This window comes from Equus caballus, chromosome 1 (assembly GCF_041296265.1).
Source record: "Equus caballus isolate H_3958 breed thoroughbred chromosome 1, TB-T2T, whole genome shotgun sequence".
Classification (NCBI taxonomy): domain Eukaryota; kingdom Metazoa; phylum Chordata; class Mammalia; order Perissodactyla; family Equidae; genus Equus; species Equus caballus.
Window position 1 is genome coordinate 101457527 of NC_091684.1, and position 25343 is coordinate 101482869.

The 25343-nt window shown below is 41.0% G+C and overlaps 1 long non-coding RNA gene across 1 annotated transcript; it reads left to right on the forward strand.

The window, feature by feature from the left end:
* Positions 1 to 359: 359 nt before the first annotated feature.
* LOC138917123 (uncharacterized) lies at positions 360 to 12411 on the forward strand. Its single transcript, XR_011424649.1, has 2 exons — positions 360 to 642; positions 10251 to 12411. It is a non-coding gene; the product is annotated as an uncharacterized lncRNA (long non-coding RNA).
* Positions 12412 to 25343: the final 12932 nt, after the last annotated feature.

A 25343-nucleotide genomic window follows, 5' to 3' on the forward strand; every position in this document is an offset into this window, starting at 1 on the left:
AAGTCAAAACCAGTCTCCCCAAATTTGGTAGAGTTCCCGAGATGAGCAGAATCAACAAGAAGTACAAACAACCGGATGAAAATATGAAGGCCATGAATCCAAGGAAGGAGCTTTTATTCAGAAGTAGCGGTGCCTTTTAAGATATGCACAAACTAGCCTTGAGAATTATTAAGGTTCTTACTAAGTTACTAAAACGGGATACGTTAGTAATTACTACTGATTGAACATTCACTGTTGCATGCGCTGCCTCATTTAATTCCCACAAGGACACTGTGAATAAGGATTATTGTTGCTGTTATTCTCTCTGTTTTAGCAACTAGGGTGTGAACCAGCTCGAAGTCACGGGGCTGGAAGGTTGCAGAGCAGGGATGAGAACCGGGCCTTCCTACCCCAAGGCTGAGTTCACTGTCCCCATGCCGTTCTGTCTCACCATACGACGCGCCGCTTGTCAGACAGCATGGGCGGCGTATTTAGGGAAAATAGCCACCTAAAAGTAAGATCAGAAAACAAGTGACCTTTCAGCAAAGCCCCTTCTCTGGGACTGGCCCGGGAGTGTGACCAGCAGAGGACCATGGGGAGACCTGCTTCTGAAGGCCGTCGAGGTTGGGCACCGTCAAGTCATCACACACGCAAAGTGCAAAGGTGAGGAAGACTTAGAAACTTTGTGCCATTCTGTAATTACTATTTATTTATTTAAACCCCACCCTCACCCAGAAAGGCTTTAGGGCAGAAATTTGAAAATTAAGTGGAGTAAACGTTTGGCTAATGAGAAATTATAAAATAAAATAAAAAACGGTAGATCAAATTTCCAGCAATTCCACCATTTTATGCAAAGATGATGTCTCTCTGAAACTCATAATAAAACCTCCAACTTTCCAGAAACGTCTTTATAATGTAAATTTTATTATCTTGCTTTTTATAAAATAGTACATGTTCATTATGAAAAATTTGAAAAAGACAACAAATTTTACAGAAAACAAGAAATCATTTGTATCTATACAACCCACAGAAACCAGTCAATATGTTGTTCCGTTACCTTCTAGCATTATTTCTATGCAGTCTTTTTTTTTGCATTTTTCATTTGGTCATCATATTATCCAAAAATTATGTACCTAGTTTTCTCTTTTAACATTATATTTTTGGCATTTGCCTGTTATTATAAACTCTGTCTCACGTTGCATTTAAAGCTAGTTAATAATCCATGGAGCAGACATACGTAATTTAATCAATTCTTATCCCATTGATGAAATTTTTAGGTTATTTCTGATTCTTCCCTTTCGTAAATGGTACAGTGAATTTTTTAGCTCAAATATATTAATTATATATCAGTTTGTTTGAATAGATATTATTTCAAATGATACAAATATTTGATATATTTTGCCAAAGAACTTTCTGAGATAATTAACAATTTGGAAGCTCTGGGTAGTTTTTGCTCACCAGAATTTTACAACTTTGCCAAAACCGCAATTCTCATCACGATGGGTTTAGGTTTAGACCCATTCGTTACTCTTGCTCCCCTGTCAGTGGTGGTGTGTTTCCACTCTGCATGAAGGTGTGACGCTAAGGAGAAGTAGATGGGGTCCGAGTCTGCGGGTTAGTCGGTAGCAAGACAGCAGGGGTTCCGTCCTGAATTAAATGAGGGAGCATTTCTCATTCACTGATAGTGTTAGTTTCTTTTCTGTTTTTTTTTTTTAAAGATTGGCACCTGAGCTAACAACTGTTGCCAATCTTCTTTTGTTTTTTCCTGTTTTTTTTCCTTCCCAAAGCTCCCCCAGTACATAGTTGTATATTTTTCTAGTTGTGGGTCCTTCTAGTTGTGGCATGTGGGACGCAGCCTCAGCGTGGCCTGATGAGTGGTGCCATGTCTGCGCCCAGGATCCAAACCCTGGGCCGCCAAAGCAGAGCGCGCGCACTTAACCACTCAGCCACGGGGCCAGCCCCTTGATAATATTAGTTTCTGTTGTCTGGTCTGTTGAAACTTTCCTCATCAATCAATAAGAAAAGTCTCATACACACTCTTTATTTTTGGAAACTCATAATAAAAATTCCTTGGAGAGTTTTTCCTTCACCATTTTAATTATTGCTATTTTACCTAAATTTTACTAGGGCCTCCAGAAAAGTTTAAAAAAAAATTTTCCCAAACAGATTAAATGAGAAACATGCTTTCAAAAGTCAGTTACCACCCACCCATAAGTTTTGCTCCCACTTCTTTATCTTTTAAAAAATAATACAAGGAATCCAAGTTTATTGGAGAAAAGAAAGGTAAGCATTAATAAAGGAATAAAAACAACCCATGATATTATACTTTAGAGATAAACACTTGAAATTATATTGTGTAACTTCCGAATGTTTTTATGAGTATCTAATTATATGTTTGATTTTTCTTTTCTTTTTCTTTTTTTTTTTTTTTTGTGCTGAGGAAGACTCACCCTGACCTAATATCTGTGCCCATCTTCCTCTATTTTGTATGTGGGCAGCCACCTCAGCATGGCTGTTGACAGGTTGTGTAGGTCCACACCTGGGATCCCAACCTGGGCAACTGAAGCAGAGTGCACCAACCTTAACCACTAGGCCATAGGGCTGGCCCCTCTGTTTGATTTTTAAGGATAACGGTTTTACGTATCATACTTGCTAACAGCTTCCTTCATTTAAGAGTATGTCCTCTTACGAAAAGGCATCATTACACACAAGTGTGTTTTGTAACGCAATGTTATTGGGTATGTAACACACTGTAGGACACCCCAGAATTCATTTTATCCAATGCCTATTTTTGCACATAGAGATTTTTTGCACAGTTTTAATTTACTTATAATTTTGTGTTAAACAACCTTATTCCTAAATTTTTGCTACATCCTGAATTATTTGCCCAGGCAAAATTCCTAGAAACATAAATACTGAGTCAAAGAGGAGCCACATTAAAAAGATCAAGAACAATATTTAAAAATGTAATATCTGTTAATTGTAGATAATTAACAGATAGAGATAACCAAGAAGAAAAGTATTTAAAGCAATAATAATAATTCTACCATATGCACATAGTGAGCTCGGGCTAAGTTTTTCCCCAGATTTCTTCTATGCATATCTATTTAATTATCTGTAAATACTTTTAACATAATTTTCCATCAATTGATATATATATATATATTTCAGATTTATATCTATATGTATATCTACTCACAAAAAACTTTTTACAACAGGTTTACCACACAGTGGAAACTTATAAATACTTTTTGAACTAATAAACATATGAGTAAAAATAGGATGATTCTGTAGATGCCAGATTATAACCCAGTATTTTTACTTAAAAAATATCTTTAGTATCTATTCATGTTAATAATTTTCACCGCAACATTTTTATAATGATTTAATAGGGTCTATAATGTATGAATAGAGCTGCTTTGGAAATAACAATAGCCGCATGACTGAATCAAAACATACGCCACAGCTGAAGTCATTGAAAACTTTGAGCGTTTACTATATTTATTATGAAATAAAAAGGAATTAAAATAATTGAAATGGGTGCTTAGTACAAGAAGTCAGAGAACATATGTAATTAAATAAACGTACGGAAAAAAGTAGGAAGGAATTAATAGCACTATAGATTTTAATGAATTGGGAAACCACTTTAGAGTGTCAACATACAAGAGCTGGATCTTTGAGGAAAAAAAAGAGCTAAAACAAACAAACAAAAATGAATTGAAGAATTGGAATGCGACTATTCTAAATTCTTGGTTCTAACAAAAAATTAAAAAGCAAACACAGAAAGGCAACATTACTCCAGTGGCTATGATCATGGAGTCAGATGGGATTACAAAATTGTAAGAAGCTATTGTATGGAAATATATGCTAATAAATTTGATGATTTTAGTTAAGCACATAATCTTCTGGGAAATTATCATGGACTGAAATTTATTTATGAGGAAGAAAACCACCTGAGTAGACCGATAACCTTGAAAATTTGAAAAACTCATCATAGAAGTGACTCTTCAATAAAAAGAAGCCAGATGCAGACAGTTTCACAGGTGCACTGTTTCACATCCTCAAAGAATGAATGATTTCTCTGCTCTCTGAACCTGCAGAGAATACTAAAATAAGTTAGCATCTTCATTTCTGAAGCTAACGCTACTCTCCTAGAGAAATTTGACAAAGGTAAGTCGAGGAAAAAACCACAGATCAGGTTAATTTATGGAAGTAAACACATGACCTTTAGGTAGAACATTATTTGGACTCAAACACTAAATTAAAACAATAATACATGATGAAGAGCTAGGTTTTGATGACCAAGTAGGTTTTATTCCATGATTTTATTCCGTGATTGTATATTACGAAGCGTGTTCAAAAGAGAGTGTCCACTGTAATCAGTACTATTTCACGTTGTTCTAGAAATAACAATGGTGCTAAGATGTTGAGAGACCCTAGATTCAATGAGAGACCTTTTTTATGCTATTGTCAGAAAACACTGAGGTCCCACAAGAAGAAGTAAAAATTATTAAATTAGCTTTCTGGATGCAAACGTCTCTGAATTGGAAGTATATATGTGTATTTTAAGGTCACTTGGTAACGCCTGTGCTATTTGTCACCTGGTCTGTGCTACGAGGATGATGAAGGGGAGGAATCTTAACTGCACTTTGTTGGGAGAAGATTTTATTGTACTTCAAGAAGGTTTCCTCAACAACCATATTAAAGGCAGATTTTGGTTCCTGTAATGGTGGGACAGGTTTTCTGGACAAACGCTCCTCCGCATAGAGAACTGTTATCAACTCTGAACAAAGTATGTTTTAGAAAACAGTTGTTTGAAGACAATGGATAATGACAAAAAGTAGGCAGAAACTGAAGTGGAGGGAACTCTTGAAATAAATGAACCGCACTCACTGGACGAGACCATTTTTAGATGGATTACTAAACTATTCAGAGATAAAGAGCCCAGATCTGCCCAATTAACTAATGTACATAATACACATATGTGATAACGATAGATAGGCAGACTGAAAAAAGGAAAAGTAAGCAGGGTAAAATATACACTATAGGTGAATAATTGGTGTAAAGTGTGCACAAGTACTCTTTGTACTATTTTTTGCAACTATTCTGTAAGGTTAAAATTATATGAAGATAAAAAGTCATAAAAATAGGTATAAAGACTTTGGAAAGCGGAGGTTTTAAAATAAAATTAAACATATACCTACCCTATGACCCAGAAATTCTACTTTTAGATATTTACCCGAGGGAAATGAAAACATATGTTCACAGAAACCCTTGTGCAGAAATATTCCTAGCAACTGTATTCATAGTAGTAAAAAAACGGAAACAACCCAAACACCCAACAGCAGAAGAATAGATAAACAAACTTGGTACATTTATAAAATGGAACGCTGCTTGGTAATAAATAAGAATGGACTACTAGTATGTGGAAGAATGTGGTTGAATCTCAAAAACATTATGTTGAACAAAAAAAACCCATGCACGGAAGACGACAGACTGTGATTCCGCTTATGTGGAATTCCGTGGCAGGCAAAGCTCGTCTACACGGATAGAATTTAGGACAGTGGTTGCTTGTGGGGGATGAAGACTGACGGGGAAGGTGAATGAGAGAACTTTCTGGAGTGATGGAAACGTTCTGTATCTTGATTTGAGAGGTGGTTCCATGAGCATATAGGACTCACAGAATTGTGTAATTAAGATCTCTGTGCTCTGCAACAGGTGCAAATTTACCTCAACTGTAAAATGTGCTCTGGAAACATGGCAAATAATGAGGACAGGCACCTTCAAGTCAGGACATATTCTTGAGATGTTTCCAGACGTGTCTCGTCTCTGAATTTTTGGACTTGAGTCAAGACTTCACAGCAATTTTAGCTCCTAATAGTGAGGGTGATCCCCAGAGCAATAACACGAAAGAAAAAGGCACAAGAGTAGTAATTTGACATGATTCCTGGAAAATAAACAAAGAATCAACTGAAAATTGCTAACAGTGGCAATTTAGAAAACCAGTTACAAAATGAAGTTTTAAAAAAGCAATAACTTTCCCATAAAACATGAGCTATTAGAATATAAGGGGGAGATATTTTAATAACACCAAAAATATGAAATATCTAGCAATAAACTTAAAGGAAATGTACACAATGCACTTGGGGAAAAAAACTACTAAACTAAGAGGCATAAAAGAATAAATGGAGAAACATAGACTATTTCTGGATAAAAAGCCTCATTGCAAAAACATCAATTTTCCATAAATTAACATAGAAAGTATTTTCTTAATCCAAATCTCAATGTGGTTTTTCTTTGACCCTGACACAATTATCTACAACAATAAAAGTATAACAGAGCTGTCACCAGAATATACAGACCAATAGGAGAAAATAAAATCCAAGAAACAACTCTAAGTATATATTTAGGTTTAGAATGTAGTAGTTTTGCTATTTCAAAAACCAGAGGAAGGATAGAGTTTATTCAATATACGTTGCTGGAATAGGGTGATAACTATTTGTGAAGAAAATAATGTGAGATTCCTACATTCTACTTTACCACAAAATAAATTTCAGATGGCTAAAAATGAAAGATAAAACCATAGAAGCATCAAAAGAATAGGTGAATATTTGTATAATTTTAGATTAGAAAAAAATATAATATCAATGATAGAAATAATGTTTTCTGAAATAACCTAAAAATTAATAAATTTGAATATATGAAATTTTTTTTTAGGTCTAAAAATACAATTAAATGCGAAAGACAAAAAACTGGGAAGATTTTGCATCTTATATAATAGATCAAAATATATTAATGTTCTTAATATGTAAACAGTGTTTCCAAATCAATGAGAATATATACATCTGGAACATGGGTTCTCAAGCTTAGCACTATTGACACTTTGGGCCGGGTAACTTTTATTGTGCGGAGTCTGTCCTGTGCGTTGTAGGATGTTTAGCAGCATCCCTGGCCTCTACAGAATAGATGCCAGTAGCATCTTCCCAGTTGTGACAACCAAAAATGTGTCCAGACATGGTCAAGAGTCTGTGCTGCCTGGAGTCAAAGGAGCCAAGGCCAGAAGATGAAGGTCCGTGACAAACTCCTGGGGCCACCGTTGCCTATCCCTTGTGCTCACCGCTCACGTGCTTCATGACTGGCGTCACCTTCCTTCAGGACGCCTTCCATCTCGAGGGTCCTGGGGTGCACCTGCCCACCCGCTCACCTGACAAGCCAGGAAACTTCTGGACCCTCTTTGAAGTCGAGCCAGGAGCCCATAGGCACTCCTAGGAAAATGTGACTGGGAAGGAGTCCGTGGAAAAGCTCCAGGAGGGCTCCTTGGGGAAAGGCTTCGTTCCAGGGCTGGGGCTAGGAAAGGTCCCAGTTAACCCAAGAGTAAGGACGTGCTCCCAGGACGGCGAGGCCGAAAGCCAGGCTGAAGGAGCTCCCTCTGGCCACACTCGGCATAACGCAAGCACCAAAACCCCGAACTAGTAGTGATTCTATAACCCGGAGGAGAGAATAACAACCAAAGGTCTAGGATGATATATGTCAGGAAACGAATAAATAGATAAACAAAAATAAATAAACGGAAGAGAGGGAAAAGCTCTTTTTTTACAACAGATTGTCAACTGATAAATGTAGAAGAGGTGACGGGCTGTGTCTCATGGGTGAGCCATAGATGGTTTTTCTTTTAGTTTATCGGTATTTTCTAATAATCTTTTTTTATGGTGAATAATTGTATAATAAAAATGCAGAAAGTTGCCTGTGGGAACTCTCTTGTGAAGATGTGCTGTTATTTTCTGCCTCGTGGGTGATATTCGTCTCCCATTTTCACGCTAGTGAATTTTTGGTAAGGCTTGTCTTGCTTTTTTTTTTTTTTTTTTCCCTGTGTGCTGATTTTAGGAAGAAGATGGTATTCCCAGCAGAGGAAGGCCCTGCGCAAAGGCGCCCGGCCGAGGAGGCCCCTGGGGCTGAAATCCAGCCCCCAATCGGCATGCTAAGCTACGGGGAAGGCTGTGGGCTTGCCCTGGCTCCATCCCAGTTTCCTTTGTCCTTCAAAGCGGTCTGGGTGGGCCCCCTTGCAGTTTACCTGGTTCCCGTTGGAATTTTCCTCTTTAGTCTTATGATCAGAGGCTGGCGGTGTAGACAGCATTGCCCTTCAGCCACCTGGCACTAAAAGAATAAGGAGGTTGAAGTCAAGAGCAGGTGGGAAGTGCCATCTCTCCAACTGTCTTCCTTTGGGTTCGTCAAACCTACCAGGCATGTGGTCACCTTCCTCATCTGCTTTTCCAGTCCTCCACTCCCAGCACATGGCTTGGCCAAGCTTCCTGCCACCCTGGGGGTGGAAACATGTCCAATTTCTTTAGGGAGCGGTCCTCCCGTTATTGAGAAGCTGGACCAGCTAACAAGCCATGCCGCCCACAGTCTTTTTCCTTCATGAGGGTCTGCTGGTCCTTTCAGAAGCGACCAATGAATGTCGTTGGTCCCCTACTGGCAAGGTGGCTGCTCCCCATCTTTTACCAGAACCATCCTCGGGGGTAACTCCTCCTCCTTCTTATTTGGAGCTGCTGGTAAATACTGCTCTCGTCGCCCCGCTCTACGCTGCTTTCTGAGGAAGAGAAGGCGTGAGTCGGCTCTTGACCGCCTCCTTCAGTGACCCCAGCGACAGACCCGACAGCAGCGACTCCTCAAAGGTGAGGGCGCGCAGTGGGCGCCCTTCCCATTCTCAAAGCTGCTACGGGTTTTTTCTGCATTTGGGGTTTTCTTTGATTATTTCCATCAGTGCCTTTTCGGAAGAGTGGAGCAGAAAGGGGGATAGGTGCAGAGAGGGGTCTTTTAAGAGTAATTTGCCCTCAGGCACGTGCTTCCAAAAAAAGACTGGTAGAGAGGCTAATCCCTCAGGAGAGGAAGTACAGTGACCACTAGGTGAGAACTCTGGTGTCAGGAGTGTCCAAATGAGGCAGGACACAAGCCACACTCCATTCCACTGCCGCCGAGACACCCTGAGCAACATGGCTGAATAAAAAAACAAAAAAAAAAGAAAGTAGAAAGAACTTGATGTCAAAAGGTTACAGGTACCAAGAAGAAACCTTCTAATTCCTGATGTCAAATGATGCACCAACCCTGCCATCCGAGAGCATAGTCTTTCCCGGTTTAAAGAAAACCACGATTGCTCATCTCCAGTATCGTATCTGTTCTGGGCTGTCAGCTACCTTTGTGTCACCTGCAGCTGCAACCCTACATCTGTGAGGACGTGTTGGAGGTGCAGAGGGAGAAGGAGGAGGGGCAGAGAAGGTGATGTCCTTCAGGCAGGTGAAAGGTCATGAGGAAGAGGCGTGGAGCAAAGAGAGGAAGAGCAGGTCCAACTGTAAGGCTGGCAAAGAGTGCAGGGGGATGCAAATGGGATTCTTTGGGTGGCATTTTGAAAGGTGGTTCTGGTAAGGTGGGCCACCACACGAAGGATCTCGCGGACTTTGCCAGGTACACGAGAGGAGGACAAAGAAACCTTTTAAAGAGAAGAGGAACAAAGAGAGCTCACCCTAGTCACAGGTGGTGGGCTGGACCTGCCTGAGGCTCCAGAAATAGCTGATGACAGAGTCAAGACTCAAACTCTTCTAAGTCTGTATTGCTCATCTTTCTTTTCTGCCCTGAAGTGTATGTGCGCGTGCTTGTGCATGTGTGTGTGTGTGTTGAGAGAGAATAGGCAAGACTGGCAAAGGCTGGGGACAGATTATTCCCATTAGCTAATTCAACAACCCACATGCTGCTGGGTTAAGCGAATTTGAGAGGTGATATGAAAAGAGAGAAAGTGCTTAAAAATCTGGGGATGGGGGGCTGGCCCCGTGGCCGAGTGGTTAAGTTCGCGCGCTCCGCTGCAGGCGGCCCAGTGTTTCGTTGGTTCGAATCCTGGGCGCGGACATGGCACTGCTCATCAGACCACGCAGAGGCAGCGTCCCACATGTCACAACTAGAAGAACCCACAACGAAGAATACACAACTATGTACCGGGGGGCTTTGGGGAGAAAAAGGAAAAAAAAAATAAAAAAAAAAAAAAAAAAAAAAAAAAAAAAAAAAAATCTGGGGATGGGAATCCGTCTCTGGTGCGTTGGTTTTGATTATTGCTCAGCTATATAAACATCCAAGGAGATGACCTCATGTATTCCACAGGCATGACCAAAGATCATGGCACAGATGTTCCCAAGTAAACAGTGTGAGTGCAAGCACATAGCTGCACAGCCCTCTAATGGCCCCGAGAAGAGCTTAGTCTGTTTTTTTTTTTTTTTTTACAGAAACCACAAATTATGGCTAAATCAGAAAGAAAATAGAAACCTTTCCTCATCTGCTCTGTTCTTGGTTTCATGTTTTATCCACGGCCCGGGAAGCTCTCGGCACGCCTCCTCCGCTCGGGAATCTGTGGAAGGAGTGCTTCTCCTGTTGGCAGCATTCTGCTGAGAACGGAGTTTTCTGCCATTTCGTGACTCTTTTCTAAATGTTCTGTGGTTCTGCTTTTTACAGCCAGCTTTCCGTTTGATGCTGGTTGTAGCTAGGCTAAAAGTAACATCTACGTTCAAAAGGCTGTGAATTGTACATTTTTGACCCTGAGATTTGTTTTCCTGGACTTCACCGAAGATAAGGATCGTGCCCTGTTTGTGCAAAATCTCCCACAGGGCCCGGCACATGCCACAACGCACAGTAGGTACTTTATTCTCAGCACTGCTGTATGTCTTGTTGGAACAGGATGGCCAAGGTGATGGCTGCACAAATGGGCGGATTGGGACAGGGTTTGTCACGACAGCAAGACCCCAGCCTGGACTAGCTTCACACTGAAATGGAACCAGGAAAGGAGCCCCAGTTTTGACTAATAAACATCCTGACATTCAGGTTGGTGAGGGCTCAGAATCAGATTTAAATTATTTAGACAAACAACATCAAAAAGTATTGTCGCTGGAAGCAAATTCACGCCTTCAACAGCTAAGAAAGCAGCTGCTGCCACAGCGTGCGGGTCCGAGCTGAGATCTGCACGGCCTTCTCCTGGTCGAGACCTTAGTTCCGTAAAGAGCTTTATTCACCCAGGGAAAACGTGCTCCACAGTATTTCATATAACTCACTTAGTTCATAAAGAGCTACAATTACAAAACCTTTTATTAGTTATACTATTACACTATGCAATGATCACGGACTCTTATATGCTTTCCCAGAATGGCTCCAGGGGAAATATTTTTAATCCCTAGCCAAGAAACCTGATTTTCAACCGAGGTATTTCTGCTGCACATTTTAATATCACTATTTTTCAATAGGTACATAAAATTATATTAATTTGCATAGTGTTAGAGAATATACAAAGACCATAATTTAGAAGTCCAGATTCTAAATAGTTACTCCTAAAACTAAGCAGATGTCATTTCACCTTGATTAACGTGGATATCAACATAACAGATTTCATTGTGAACAGGCTAATAAAGTATCCCTCCCTAGAAACAGTAGCTTAACGTATTTATAAATTTTGTCTTACTCTCCACATTCGCAGGCAAGTGTATTTATCTATTAATTATGCGAAGATTTATGTGGCCACGAAAATGATCTAAATATGCGGCTTCAAAGATGAATACAGTGCAGTCTTTACTCTTGAATAAGTCCTGCGAAAATGAGTTGATAAGGAGAAATGAACATTCCAGAAGGCTGTGCTCTCAGTCTCCTCCTCACAGGGGCGTGATGGACTCCGTTAGAAGATGGAGAAGGTGGAGCTCAGAGACGTTAAATCATTCGCTCAAGGAAACATTCACCAGCGGACAAATCTAGACAAAAATCCGTGACTAAAAACACATGAATCAAACACTGAAGCACAGGAAAGTTTACATTCATTACTGAGAAAGAAACTGAGACGTTTATTCAAAAATTGTGCTCTTCTCTCTGATTTCTCCCTTCCCTTCCCTTCCCCAACTACCTCACTCCCAACCTCGGTGTGGGGACTAGATATTTTTCCATGTAAACTATTTTTACCACTCAGGAAACAGAGATTCCCTTTCCAGTGATGGCAGAGGGTTCCTGTTGGATGAAACGCCCTACGGATAATAACTGCAAACTCAGGACGTTTTAAAAACAACTTCTTGCAGGTGCTGGAGAGTCAGTCCTAACCTAACAGGGAGAAGCTGCAGGAGAGGATGCTCGGGTGAGGGGAGTGGTCCCGGGTGTCTCCATTTCTGCTGCTCTCTGCCTCCGGGCTGACCCCAGTCAGCACCACGTGGGGCTGGGAAAACTTGGATGGAAACCCACTGCCTTAGAGAGAAACTCCCAGTTTCACTGGCAGAAAGCACCAGGCTGTGATCATAGCAGATCAGAGACGCCCCAACAAGAACGAGCCGGGAAAGAGGAATCACATTTTTTTTTTTTGTAAAAACTTTGAACTGTGTGTGTGCAGGCTGATTCCAAATAGCCCAGCTGAGAATAAAATGATAAAAATGATCTATAAATTGTAAAATTACTTAACTGCCTCCCACCCAGGAGGGAAAGGGTTTGGAGGTTGAGTCCAGACAAATTAAATGCCTGCTAAAACAAACAAGGCAAAAAACATCAAAGCTCTTTGGAAAAATGCAATAGAATATACAAGTCTCAAAAACGTATTATTCACAATATTCAGTACCCTATGTAAAATTACTATAAATACAAAAAAACAGGAAAATGTTGAACATACAAGAGAAAAGGCAATTGAGTGAAACTAAATCTGAGATGAGCCAGCTGTCGGAACGATCAGGTGAAAATTTCAAAGTAGGAATTATAACTGTTCTTGAGGACATAAAAGAAAATATATTTATAATGAATCTGCAAATAGGAAATCCCAGCAAATAGAAACTATTAAAAAGCATAAAAAGGATCCGGAACTTGTTGCATTCAAAAATAAAATGCCCCAGTCTTCCCAAATCGTTGAGGGTGAGAGAGTTGGAGAAGGAAGACGAGAGCGTGGAGAGAATAGTGTAATTTTTGAATGAATGCTTTTGTGGTTCAGTCCTGATGGTTTACATGTTCTCAGCCGTGGGTTTTTATTTGCTTTCTCCGCTTTGCCCTGTCTCTCCTAACAAAAGACTCTCAAAGTAGAAAATGTGTTTCTAGGGCTTCACTGAGGCCTTAGAAAAATTTAAGATGAATTCTTCAGAGGCCCTCTCATCTGGACAAAAGGGCTTCTGAGTGCCTTAAAGAGGCCCGAATATGCCCTCTGGGGCCGTCAAAATGGTTAAGCCTGTTGTTCAATGGCTCCCTTACTTGTAGCCTAAAGTAGGGAGGGGCCTGTCTTGATGAGGTTTGTGGGTATGACATTTGGATAATGGACCGAACCCCACTCCGTTCACAAGAAGTCCACATTTTTCTTTATTTTAAAGAGGATTGTACCACCATAAGCATCAACAGCTTGGACTAAAAGGGACAGAGATGTTCACAATGGGCAGAAAGCAGGCTGAAAAAATGTCTCAGCAGCAAAAACAGTCCTTTTCTTATGGAAAAAGAAGGAGAAACCAGAGGGAGGACCCAAGAAGTTACGGAGAAGACTTACAAGTCCGGGAAATCTCTCCCAGGGAAGATGACTGAGTCCTAAAAAGAAACCGGAATATGAAGCCAGCTGGATTTCAGAAACGCTGTGTCTGAGGGGTACTCTGTGCCTCCCGTTTTTCTCTTTGTGGAGAGAATGCCTGTTGCAGTTTCCTGTTCCTGCCTCGTCACTGCATGTTGAGTTTTCAGGTGAGCAGAAAATGTCCCTGTTTAGCGCACAGGTTTTATACTGAGATGAGTCATACTCAGGGAACCTTGTCCTCATCTGGACTGAATTAGACGCAAAGACCCTGGATTAGGATAAGACCCCACAGGTTCCAGGAGGTGAGTGTGTGGGAGTGACATGACTCATTAGGGTGGAATGTAGCAAACTCACACTTTGATGGTCTCAAGTGACCCTCATTCCGTGACCTTCACACTCTTCTACAGTCCCACATGGACTCTGGGCTTGGCTGCATGCTCCGCTTTGGCCAGTGGGACACTTGCACGCCTGATGCAAACGAGCATGAGATGCGTTTGCACATTGGGACCTGGTCTCTTGGAGCACTCCTCCCTGGAACTGAGCCGCCACACTCTGAGGATGCACAAGCTGGTCCGGTGGAGAAGCCACAGGGAGAAAGAGAGATTCCACACCACCTGAGGTGAGGCGCCGGACGTGTTAGGGGAGAGGCTATCTTAGATGTGCCAACCCTGCAAATGCAACACGGAGCAGAGACATCCCTGCTACCCCTACCCAAACTGAAAAATTGTGAGCAAAGAAACTATCACTGCCGTTTAAAGCAACTTGTATTCGTTTTTATGCAGCTTTATATAACAGAAAAAAAATCTAAATAAAATATTTGTGAATCGAATTTAACAGTAGTTTAAGACGACCAACCCATCCTGGGTAAGGTCACATAGAGTGGTCCAGCAGTACTTCAGGTACCAAGAAAATGAATATAGAGCAACAACAACCAATGACTATTGATATAATAAATCGCATAGACAGCTTAAATTAGAAAAGAAAACACGATGATCTTAACAGATAATAAGTCTCAGAATAGAATTCAATTCCCAATAGTCAATATAAAAGAAGTTAGAGTAGTGGACACTCTTGGTCCCCAGATTTTCTTTGCCAGGACAGTCACAATTCCCCCAGTTGCTGCATTGAGTCCTGCAAGCTCGTAGCTACAACTGCTGCAGAAAATTACAGTCTGCAGAACAGGATTTCCTTTCCCTGGTCTTTGCTCTCCTTCTCAGGTAGCTGGGAGCCAATGACTGCCTGACAGAAGGCTACACAAGGCAGGCTTCCTTGCCCTAATGGGAGACTTGCCCTCTGGAACAATTGAGGCTCAGGCTTAAGCTGGACTCCAGTTGAGACCACGTCTTTGTTTAGCCCTATTCCCTCCCTGACTCTGCCTCCTTCCCTCATTTTCTTCTGAGATCACTTTCTCAGTAGGCTGCGTGAACCCAAAGAGAGCTGAAGCAATATCTGTGGCATTTGAGGGCTGCAGGGGAAATAGTAATTACGATGTCTATGAAATGTGGCAGCTACAGCCAAATACCAGCGATGATCTGAAGAGAGAGAAGATGGTGAGCGTGGTGCAGTCCACCATCAGTTCAAAGCAAAGGGTGAAAGGTTCTCTGGACTTTCCTTCAGGGCCTCGTTAGCGCATTTGAAGCTTCTCTTTTCCTACACTGGAGTGGAGGTGGGGGCCAAACTGAGGAACGGGGTCATGACCAGGTTTTAAGAGAGGTGAACTTTAAAGGACGTGGATTCTCAGTTGTGGGCAGTCTCCAACAGCAAAGACAGGGCCCTGAGAGAGGAGGAGAGGGGCCCTGAGATCTGGGATGGGGCCTTTGAATAGGTGCTCATTAGAACCTTGAAACCCAGAGTCTCCGGAACTTTTTTGGTTTGAAGAACTGTTTCACCCTTCCCCATTCCTTGCTTGAAGACCATGATGAAGCCTCAGATGACGCAATTCCCCTGGAAGACAAGACTCACATTCCTCAGGATTTCTCCATCTGCCCTGCTGGCCTGCAGACCAGCACTCAGGGTGGCAGCCCGGGGTTCACCGGTTCAGATCCCGGGTGCGGACATGGCGCCGCTCGGCATGCCATGCTGTGGTAGGCGTCCCACATATAAAGTAGAGGAAGATGGGCATGGATGTTAGCTCAGGGCCAGTCTTCCTCAGCAAAAAAAAGGTGGATTGGCAGCGGATGTTAGCTCAGGGCTAATCTTCCTTAAAAAAAGAAGACTAAAAAAAATAATCAGAACTGTGTTTTCCCACATTGTAGCCATTAGCGAGTTGTGGCTGTTTAAATTTACACTAGTTAAAACAAAATAAAAAACTCAGTTCCTCAATGACATTAACCCCATTTCAGGTGCTCAGTAGCCACATGAGGGTAGTGGAAACCATGGTGCAGGTCAAATCCAGAACATTCTCATCGTCCAGGAAGTTCTTTAGACAGCACTGACTTAGAACACATAATGGCGAAAATAAAATCACCTCAATTATATTTGCATCAATGTGTAACGTGCTTACCAAAAAACTTAAAAATAAACTCAACTACAAAGCCCACATGAGGAAAAACTCAAAGCTTTATTAAGCGACGTAAAAGAAGAAAGTCTGAAAAGCCATACTATGCTCCCGTGTGTAAGGATCAGATTGCAAAGAAATCTATTGCCTCGAATTTACTTTATACGTTTAGCATTATTCTAAGAAACACCAAAATGGGATTTTGTTTTTCATCACGCTTTGACAAAAAGATCCTAAAATTACTCTGGATTGGAGAAAATGCTAACAGGGAAGAAGGGATGGACGTTTTCAGGTCTAGATATGAGTCCACTGCGTTGCTTTCTTAGGGGTGATGCAACAGATCACCAACGTCATGGCTTGAAATCACAGACGTTTGTCGTCTCGCAGCTCTGGAGGCCAGACGTCTGAAATCTGGCCGGGCTGTGCTCCCGCCAGGGCTCCAGGAGAGAGGCCGTTCTGTCTCCAGCTTCCTGGAATGGTGGGCGTGTCACTCTCCTCTGCCTTCCTCTCTCCAGTGTGTGTCTGTCCAACCTGCCACTGCATCCCTCTGGTAAGGACACTTGTCATTGGATTTATGACCCTCTGGGATAATGCAGGATGAGCTTCTCCTCTCAAAACCCTTAACTTAATCGCTTTTTTGTCCATATAAGGTAATATTTACTCTTTTACAAATAAGGTAATATTCACAGGTTCCAGGGACTAAGACTTGGACATATCTTTCTGGGCACCCCCATTCAGCCCACTACGTTTACACCATAAAATATTAGTATCTAAAATAGTGTGGAAGTGCCAAAAGGAATCTAGGCACTATGGGAAAAGAAAGAGGAGATGAGGGAAAGGCAGGGGCCAGCGAGCACATCATATAATGTTTTAATCTCTCAAGTATTCACAATTTTAAAATACAGAATATTTCCTTTGTCTTTGCGATCATCACAGGTTTTATTTTATTTTTTGGATTTTTTCCTTTTTTATTGTGGTAACACTGGCTTATAACATTATATAAATATCAGATGTACATCATTATATGTTTCAATTTCGGTGTAGACTACAACATGTTCACCACTCGAAGACCAATTACAATCCATCACCACACATGTGCCTAATCACCCTTTCGCCCTCCTCCCTCCCCCTTCCCCTCTGGTAACCACTAATCCAGCCTCTAGGTGTTTGTTTGTCGTTGTTTTTATCTTCTATGAGTGAGATCATACGGTATTTGACTTTCTCCCTCTGACTTCTTTCATTTAGCATAGTACCCTTAAGGTCCATCCGTGTTGTCACAAATGGCTGGATTTCATCATTTCTTATGGCTGAGTAGTATTCCATAGTGTATAAATACCACATCTTCTTTATCCATTCGGCCCTTGATGGGCACCTAGGTTGCTTCCAAGTCTTGGCTATTGTGAATAATGCTGCAATGAACATAGGGGTGCAAGTATCTTTATGCCTTTGCGTTTTCAAGTTCTTTGGATAGGTACCCAGTGGTGGGATAGCTGGATCATATGGTAGATCTATTCTTAATTTTCTGAGGACTCTCCATACTGCTTTCCATAGTGGCTGCACCAGTTTGCACTCCCACCAGCAGTATTCCAGGGTTCCCTTCTCTCCCCACCCTCTCCGACATTTGTTGTTTCCTGTCTTGTTAATTATAGCCATTCTGACAGGAGTGAGGTGATATCTCATTGTAGTTTTGATTTGCATTTCCCTGATAGCCAGTGATGTTGAGCATCTTTTCATATGCCTGTTGGCCATCCGTGTACCTTATTTGGAGAAATCTCTGTTCAGATCTTTTGTCCATTTTTTAGTTGTGTTGTTGGTTTTTTTGTTGTTGAGCTGTATGGGTTCTTTGTATATTTTGGATAGTAACCCTTTATCTGATATATGGTTTGCAAGTATCTTCTGCCAATTGTTAGGTTGTCTTTTCGTTTTGTTGATGGTTTCCTTTGCTGTGCAGAAGCTTTTTAGTTTGATGTAGTCCCATTTGTTCATTTTTTTCTTTTGTTTCCCTTGCCTGGTCAGACGTGGTATTTTGAAAATATGCTGCTAAGACCGATGTCAAAGAGCATACTGCCTATGTTTTCTTCTAGGAGTTTTATGGCTTCAGGTCTTACATTCAAGTCTTTAATCCATTTTGAGTTAATTTTTGTGTTTGGTGTAAGATGATCGTCTACTTTCACTCTTTCGCACTTGGCTGTCCAGTTTTCCCAACACCATTTATTGAAGAGACTCTCCTTTCTCCGTCGTGTGCTCTCGGCTCCCTTGTCGAAAATTAGCTGTTCATACATGTGGGGGTTTATTTCTGGGCTCTCGATTCTGTTCCATTGATCTGTCTGTCTGTTTTTGTGCCAGTACCATGCTGTTTTGGTTACTATAGCTTTGTAGTGTATTTTGAAATCAGGGAGTGTGATGCCTCCAGCTTTGTTCTTTTTTCTCAGGATTCCTTTGACTATTCGGGGTCTTTGGTTGTTCCATATAAATTTTAGGATTCTTTGTTCTATTTCTGTGAACATCCGAGATTGGCATGCAAAAAAAGGGCACTGTGACTCTGCTGGCAGAAGACACCTAGAGACTTTTATAAGCCAACCTGGAAGGCATTTGGGGAACATTAATCAAAAACCTTAAAAGGTTTGTACCCTTTGATCCAGTCATTTACCCTAAGAAAATAACCAGAGCTATTTTTAAACACGTAGAGACAAAACGAATCATAACTCAATTATTTATAAAAGTAAAACTGGAGGAAAACCCCAAAATCTAACAATGGGCAACTGCTTGTCTAAACAATGGGAGACCCACATAGTGACAGAGGGAAGAACACGTAGAAGGAGGAGGGCCGCGACATATTTCTAGATGTAAAAAAGCTGATTCAAAACAATGAATGGGATGACATAATTGGTATGTTATATACATTTGTGGTTATGTAGTTTGTGTGGGGGTGTGTGTGTGTGTAGCATATACACATAATATGCACATGGAACCAAAAATAGAAGGGGATACACTAAAATGTTAGTGCTAGTGACACTTTAGTAATGGAATTAGTACATTTATTAACTCATTGTATTAATTCATTGCAGTTCTTTAAACAAAATTTGTTGCCTGTGCGATGATAAAATTTGATAAATATATGACTAGAAATTAAGAACCCAACAAACAGTCTTCTGCAGAAAATAAAATTTACGTCACCTAGAACGAGATGTCAGATAAGAACAAAGCTTTCTTAATCTCAGTTTTACTCTGTTCGGCTACTTTGGATCAATTTGGTCCTCAAAGGCCTGTATGAAGCAATTTTTAAAAATTCATAGTGGGGCAGAGGTGAATGTTTATATTAAAATTTAAGGAAAGATCCAGAATAAAACACATACAGACGCTAAGAAGACTTACAATGTGAAAGTAAATTTTTAATGGAAAGAAAATATCAGGAAACAAAAAAGTGAACAGTCATATTAACAGAGTGGTGCCATTATTTTGCAAAACTTTTCTTTTGGTTTTGTTGATTCTTTAGGAGGCTTTTTAATGTATGCAGAAGAGGTTCCAGCCCCTCGTGCCTCATGCCTGCCTTTCCCTGTTGTTTACACAGTAACGATTTCTGCCCTCAGATTGGCCACTGGCTTCCTTAACCTCCCTGCTCATTTTGGAACAGAGAAAATGCCTTCTTGTTCCCCAGGGCGGGTCTCTTCTACTCAGTTTTCTGAAGATAGAAAAGAAAATTATAAACACCTGTGAGCATAAAAATCTCTTGACTCTGCAAAAAAATCATTTATTATTATTTTTCCAATCAGAAAAACTTTCTTTCTGCCTGGCCTATTTCCTTTGCCCAATTCTGTTGTATCGGAGCTTGGAGCCAGGGCCCAAGGGCCCCCGCAGAGGTCTGGCTCCATCAGGACGACCTGTGGTCGAGCTCCAGCAGGTTAACCTCCTGGGTATCAGACACGTAGAGGAGCCAGCGGGTTTCCTCTGAAAAGCCTTAAAATTTTTCACGTGAAAGGGTAGTTTGTATATGCTGGTACCTGACTTTGCTTGGATAATACCCTCTTAAACATAGTTTCGTGCTAGGCCTCGTTAATATTTATGCCTTGTTGTTCTTGTTAAGAGTTGTATTTTCATGTCGGAAGCGCACAGTGGGTGGGAAAGCGCTCTTTGTTGAATGAGCCCACAGCAATCCACGGCTGAGTTAAGGCGAGACCGTCCATCTCTCTACTGGAGACTCTTTCTAAAGAGAGATGTGCGCCCTCCGCTTAAGTGCCTGGGGTCTCCCTGCCTGGCCCACCCTTCCGTCCCAAACCTTCTTCATGAGAAACTTTAAATCCTAGATCCTCATAGATCTGGAAGGGATCTGAGGTCACGTTATATTTTACATTGTTTCTCGGAAACAAACACAAAGGACGAATTGTTTCAATCGTGTTACTTGCACAGAAAATGGCTAAGAAAAGCTGCTTGCAGTTCTGTGAAGTTCAAAGGTTGCCTTGATGGAGTCGTGAATTTGGAAGACAATTTGTATACACACGTGCACATACACACATCCAAGAGGTCATTTAAATATGTTATATTCCCATGGAGGGGACTGGCTGGCTACTGTGAGTGCAGATGATATCCTTTGTGCTGTAAGTGAGGCTCACGGAGCCTGGAGGAACAACTTGTATGGTAGGAATAACATAATAGTGAGACCTTTTGAGAATTTGTTGCTTACAAGCCGTGACCTCGGGTAATCTATTAAATTCTCTGGGCCTCTGTTTTCCCTCTGTAAGTAGAATTGAGCTGTTATGTCAGAGGTCTCTGTTTTAATTGCGTGCTCAGACACACTCCTGTATTTGTAACTGAAGTCATAATAATAATTAGGGAGTTGACCAATATGAAAAAAGGAGGCAATACAAAGTATAGTTTTGCAAATCACTGGATTCGGGAGTAGACTCCCTTCTGGGACATCTCATATCCAGAGGAATGGAGCGAGAACTCAGGTATATAGGCAAATTCTAAGTATATTTAATACAATTCTTAGAATTTGGTTTGGAAAGCTCTCCTGCCACAAACAGCCACAGTGATGGAGAAATGAAGCAAATGCAGTGATTACAAAAAGTTCGAAGGCTCCTGTGTTGCATGTTTTGGACTTTGAAGGTCCGTTTTCACAGCCCTGATCACCTGAGCCTCAGATTCTGCAGTGGCAACAGGGAAAGTAGAATCACACGGGGAGAAGATTCCAGCAACAGTCTCACATCCGTGCCTGTGTTGCCATTTCCTGTCCTGTTCCAGGTGTGTTTCAGGCAGCTGTAAACGGCAGGTACACAGTTGCATTGTATGCATCACTCACTCTTGATAAGTACTTCTGCTACTGTTGTAATGTTCAAATTTTAAACAGTGATGACACGTGTACACTGGAAAGATATAATGTCCTTTATTTTCAGAAAGGCATTTATAGTATGCCCACTCCAATAATTAGCATTAATATCCCTATGCACTGGTGTCCCTAGTCACATACTATTGGGAAGAGAAAGAATAAAGGAGCTTCTCACCCCATGATCACTGGGGATTATTCACAGTAACCAAGACATGAAAACAACCTAAGTGTCCACTGTCAGATGAACTGATAAAGAAATTGTGGCCTATAAGTGCAATGTAGTGTCATTCAGTCTTAAAAAAGAAGGAAATCCTATTACTTGTGACAACATGGATGAACCTGCAGGACATTATGCAAAAGTGAAACCAGCCAGCCACAGAAAGACAAACACTGTGTGCTCTTGCTTATAAGTAGAATCTTAAAAACTGAACTCACAAAAATGGAGCAGAACAGTGGTTACCAGGGGCAGGGGGTGGAGGAAATGGAGAGATGTTGGTCAGAGGGTACTAACTTCTGCTTCTAAGATGAGTAAGTCTTGGGGATCTAAGGTACAGCGTGGTGACTATAGGTAATAATATTCTATTGTATTCTAGAAATCTGCTGAGAGAGTAAATCTTAAGTGTTCTCACCACAAACACACAAAGAAGAAGACAACCATATGAGGTGTCGGATGCATTAATCATTTTGACTTTGATAATCATGTCACAATGTATCTCTACATCAAAACATCACTTGTACACCTTAAATATATATGGTATTTGTTTGTTGATCATACTTCAATAAAACTGGTGGAGAAATAAAAGAGGGCTAAGAATATTTATCTGGAAAAAAAGCAAGAAAGAAAGAGAGCTCCTAAATTGAGGAATCCAGCGGGAAGAGGAAAGCCCTGGAAGGGTTATTTCACCGTCTTTCAAGAAGAATGGGTCATCACCTGATGCTCCATTATTATTTTTTTGACCCAGGAAAGCATTTCATGGACTGACGGACACTTTGCAATCGCTCCCTGGTCGTCAGGATCAGGTGAGGTCCCAGAACTCAACCAAGATAAAAATCTCTCCGGAAAGTCTGTAAGTGTCTGTTGGTGTCATCTTTAGGTTCACTTGAACTTTCTGGGTCTGATTTTTCTCATTTGAACAATGCAGATTTCAAACAATTGTGCTCCTTCCTGTCTGGGTTGTCAGGAGAATCGAATGCCCCCGAAAGGGCTCCGTACACTACAAAATGAGATGTAAAATGCTAAAAGCACGAAGCGGGAAGCTCTGCCTGACAGGTAAGAAGCTTTGTTCCCCACACTGTTCCCCACTCAGAGAGGAAACTGTGGTTTTCCTGGTGCGCTTGTGGCCACTTAGAAAGACAAGTGACAGAACGAAAACATTTCAAAATGAGGGGAGGCTTCAAAGATTTCTCCTATAATCCTTTCACTGTAATGTCCGGTGCCCAGGGAAGGAGCCACCTGCTGATGGCCAATGCTGGATGCTGGCCAATGCACCAGAATCAATTCTCTGCAAGTCAATTGATCAAAAATACATTTTTACTGGTGGTGCAGCAGTTAAGTTCCCACGTTCTGCTTTGGCGGCCCAGGGTTGGCTGGTTCGGATCCCGGGTGTGGACATGGCACCACTTGTCAAGCCATGCTGTGGTAGGCGTCCCACATGTAAAGTAGAGGAGGATGGGCACGGATCTTAGCTCAGGGCCAGTCTTCCTCTGCAAAAAGAGGAGGATTGGCAGCAGATGTTAGCCCAGGGCTAATCTTCCTCAAAAAAAATTAATTAATTAAAAAACAATTTACAGAACAACCAACTCACTTCATCACTATTTTCCCAAATCACTAAGTCCAGCCCCTGCCACATCCCCCCGTCCCCTGTCGTCCCCGTATGGTCCCTCCCTCGTCCCTCTAGGGGCTCAACCTCTGCTCTAATATCCAAATATTCACCACAAACTGTCCGAGACTCTGTTGAAGAAATCTGTCTTAGTTTCTGGTGATTTTTAGCAAATTTATTTATTTATATTTTTTTTTGGCAAATTAACTTTGAGCCTACAAGTTCCTTTTCATCTTTAAAATACATACTTTTAATAACATGTCTGAAAACAGTATTCATCACAAAACGATGAAGCAGCCATCAGGAAACTAACATTCGAGAAAAAAATTGTGTCTCGTTGGGGAGAAAGGGCAATGATTTGAGAAAGACTTGCCATCTTTTTTCAGTTCTCAGAGAAAAAGTCCAGAGACGCATAGAAGTCAAGCCTCAATTTTCAGTCCCTTTTGACCTAGGCTTTTCTCCTGCCTGCAAAGAAGTCACACCAGTTGTGCAAAAAAAAAAAAAAAAAAAAAAAAAACAGAGAGAGAGAGAGCTGCCTTTATTATCTGTGTCTTTTTACACTTCAGACGTGTTTTTCACATCCATCGTGACAATGCAGTCTAACAACCAATTAACGGCTTTAAAACCAGTGGGGATCCTGTTCTGCCCGTAACCTTAGATGAATTATTGATAGACGCTTTCAGCCCTGTGTCCTGCCAGATATTTCAAAGTCGATGTTGGCCTGTGCGTTGTCTCATTCAGTCTCTGTCGAGGTCAAGGTTTGTGAAGCGATGCTCTCGCGAAAGGGGAAAAAAGCGCCAGCTCCCTGTGCAGCGTGGGGCGACACATAATTGCCCTCTTTAGAGCCCGTCTCCGTAAGATGTCAGCAACCTGCGCGTGCGTTAGCGGAACCCGCTGCATTGTTCCCTCAAAGCAGGTGGAACCCTGCACGTTTAGAACGGGAATGGCATTAATAAGTACTGTTGTAATTATAACAATAATTCTTCTCTGAAGTCCGCGTTTTCTTTCCTTTGAGCCTTGGAACGATCCTTTGGGGCGGGCAGGGCAAGTGTCATTGTTTGTACCTGATACGGAGAAAAGAAAAACCTGAAACCCAGAATTGTGTGAGCTTCCCCTTTTCTCTTTTCTTGTCCCTTGTCTTCCTCCTCCTTCTTTTTACGTTTTTGTGACAGTGGTACAGTTTTTATGTCTCTGCTTGACAATAGGACAGCTTTAAAAAGGTGATTTCAAATGACTCAGATTCTAATGTCATTCTGCTATGGCAATCTCTGAATTAGCCATTTTTTAGCAAAATAATTAGTACATTATTAAGGTGTTCCTTTTAAATGTTTTAAACCGACTGGTGGCTTAAGGATAATGACACAATAGAATATAATGGGTAAATATGTGATAAAATAATAACCCTTAGAAAACTTCTAAACAAAAGGCACTTAGAGCCATGAAAATTTATACAGTTTAAAACATTGAGAAATCTCTTAATAAAGCAATCTCTTAAAAAGGAAAAAAATTAATCATTACTAGCTACTCATGTATGTATATGCTTCCTACATATATGCTATTACAGCATTTTATCTTGCTTTTTAAAATTAATTACACCCGTATTATTTTTTCTAAGATGTCACATAATTTTCATAATTATTTTAATGAATAAGTATTATTCCACTTAGATTATTTCCCAAAGTTAATTACTGATTTCCTTATTATTGATCATTTAGGCTCTTACTAGTTTTTCTCTATAATTAGTAATGCAACGAAGAATGTTTTCACATATATAAAATGTTCATTTATTTAAAGTGTTTCTCTTGATACCTAACAGGAGGACTGTTGCTGAGTCAGAGGCTAAGGCTGCTTTTCTGGTTTGAGTTCTGTAATTTTCTACTGATCTCTGAAGCTCCAGTGTATGGGAACACCAGTAACATATGTACATCAATGCCACTTCAACATCACCAACATCAGTTATATGTTTATGTTTTAGAACGACACATACTACACAGTATGTGACATCCTTTATCTGTAGCAAATATGAAAACACATTATTGAAACATAAGTAAAACAGTGTGGTATTGACAGATGAAGATACAGGTCAATGAAACAGAAAGTCCAGAAATAGACTGAAAAATAGAACATATTTTATTTTACATGGAGGACTCTAGAATCATTAAGGGAAAAGATTGCTTA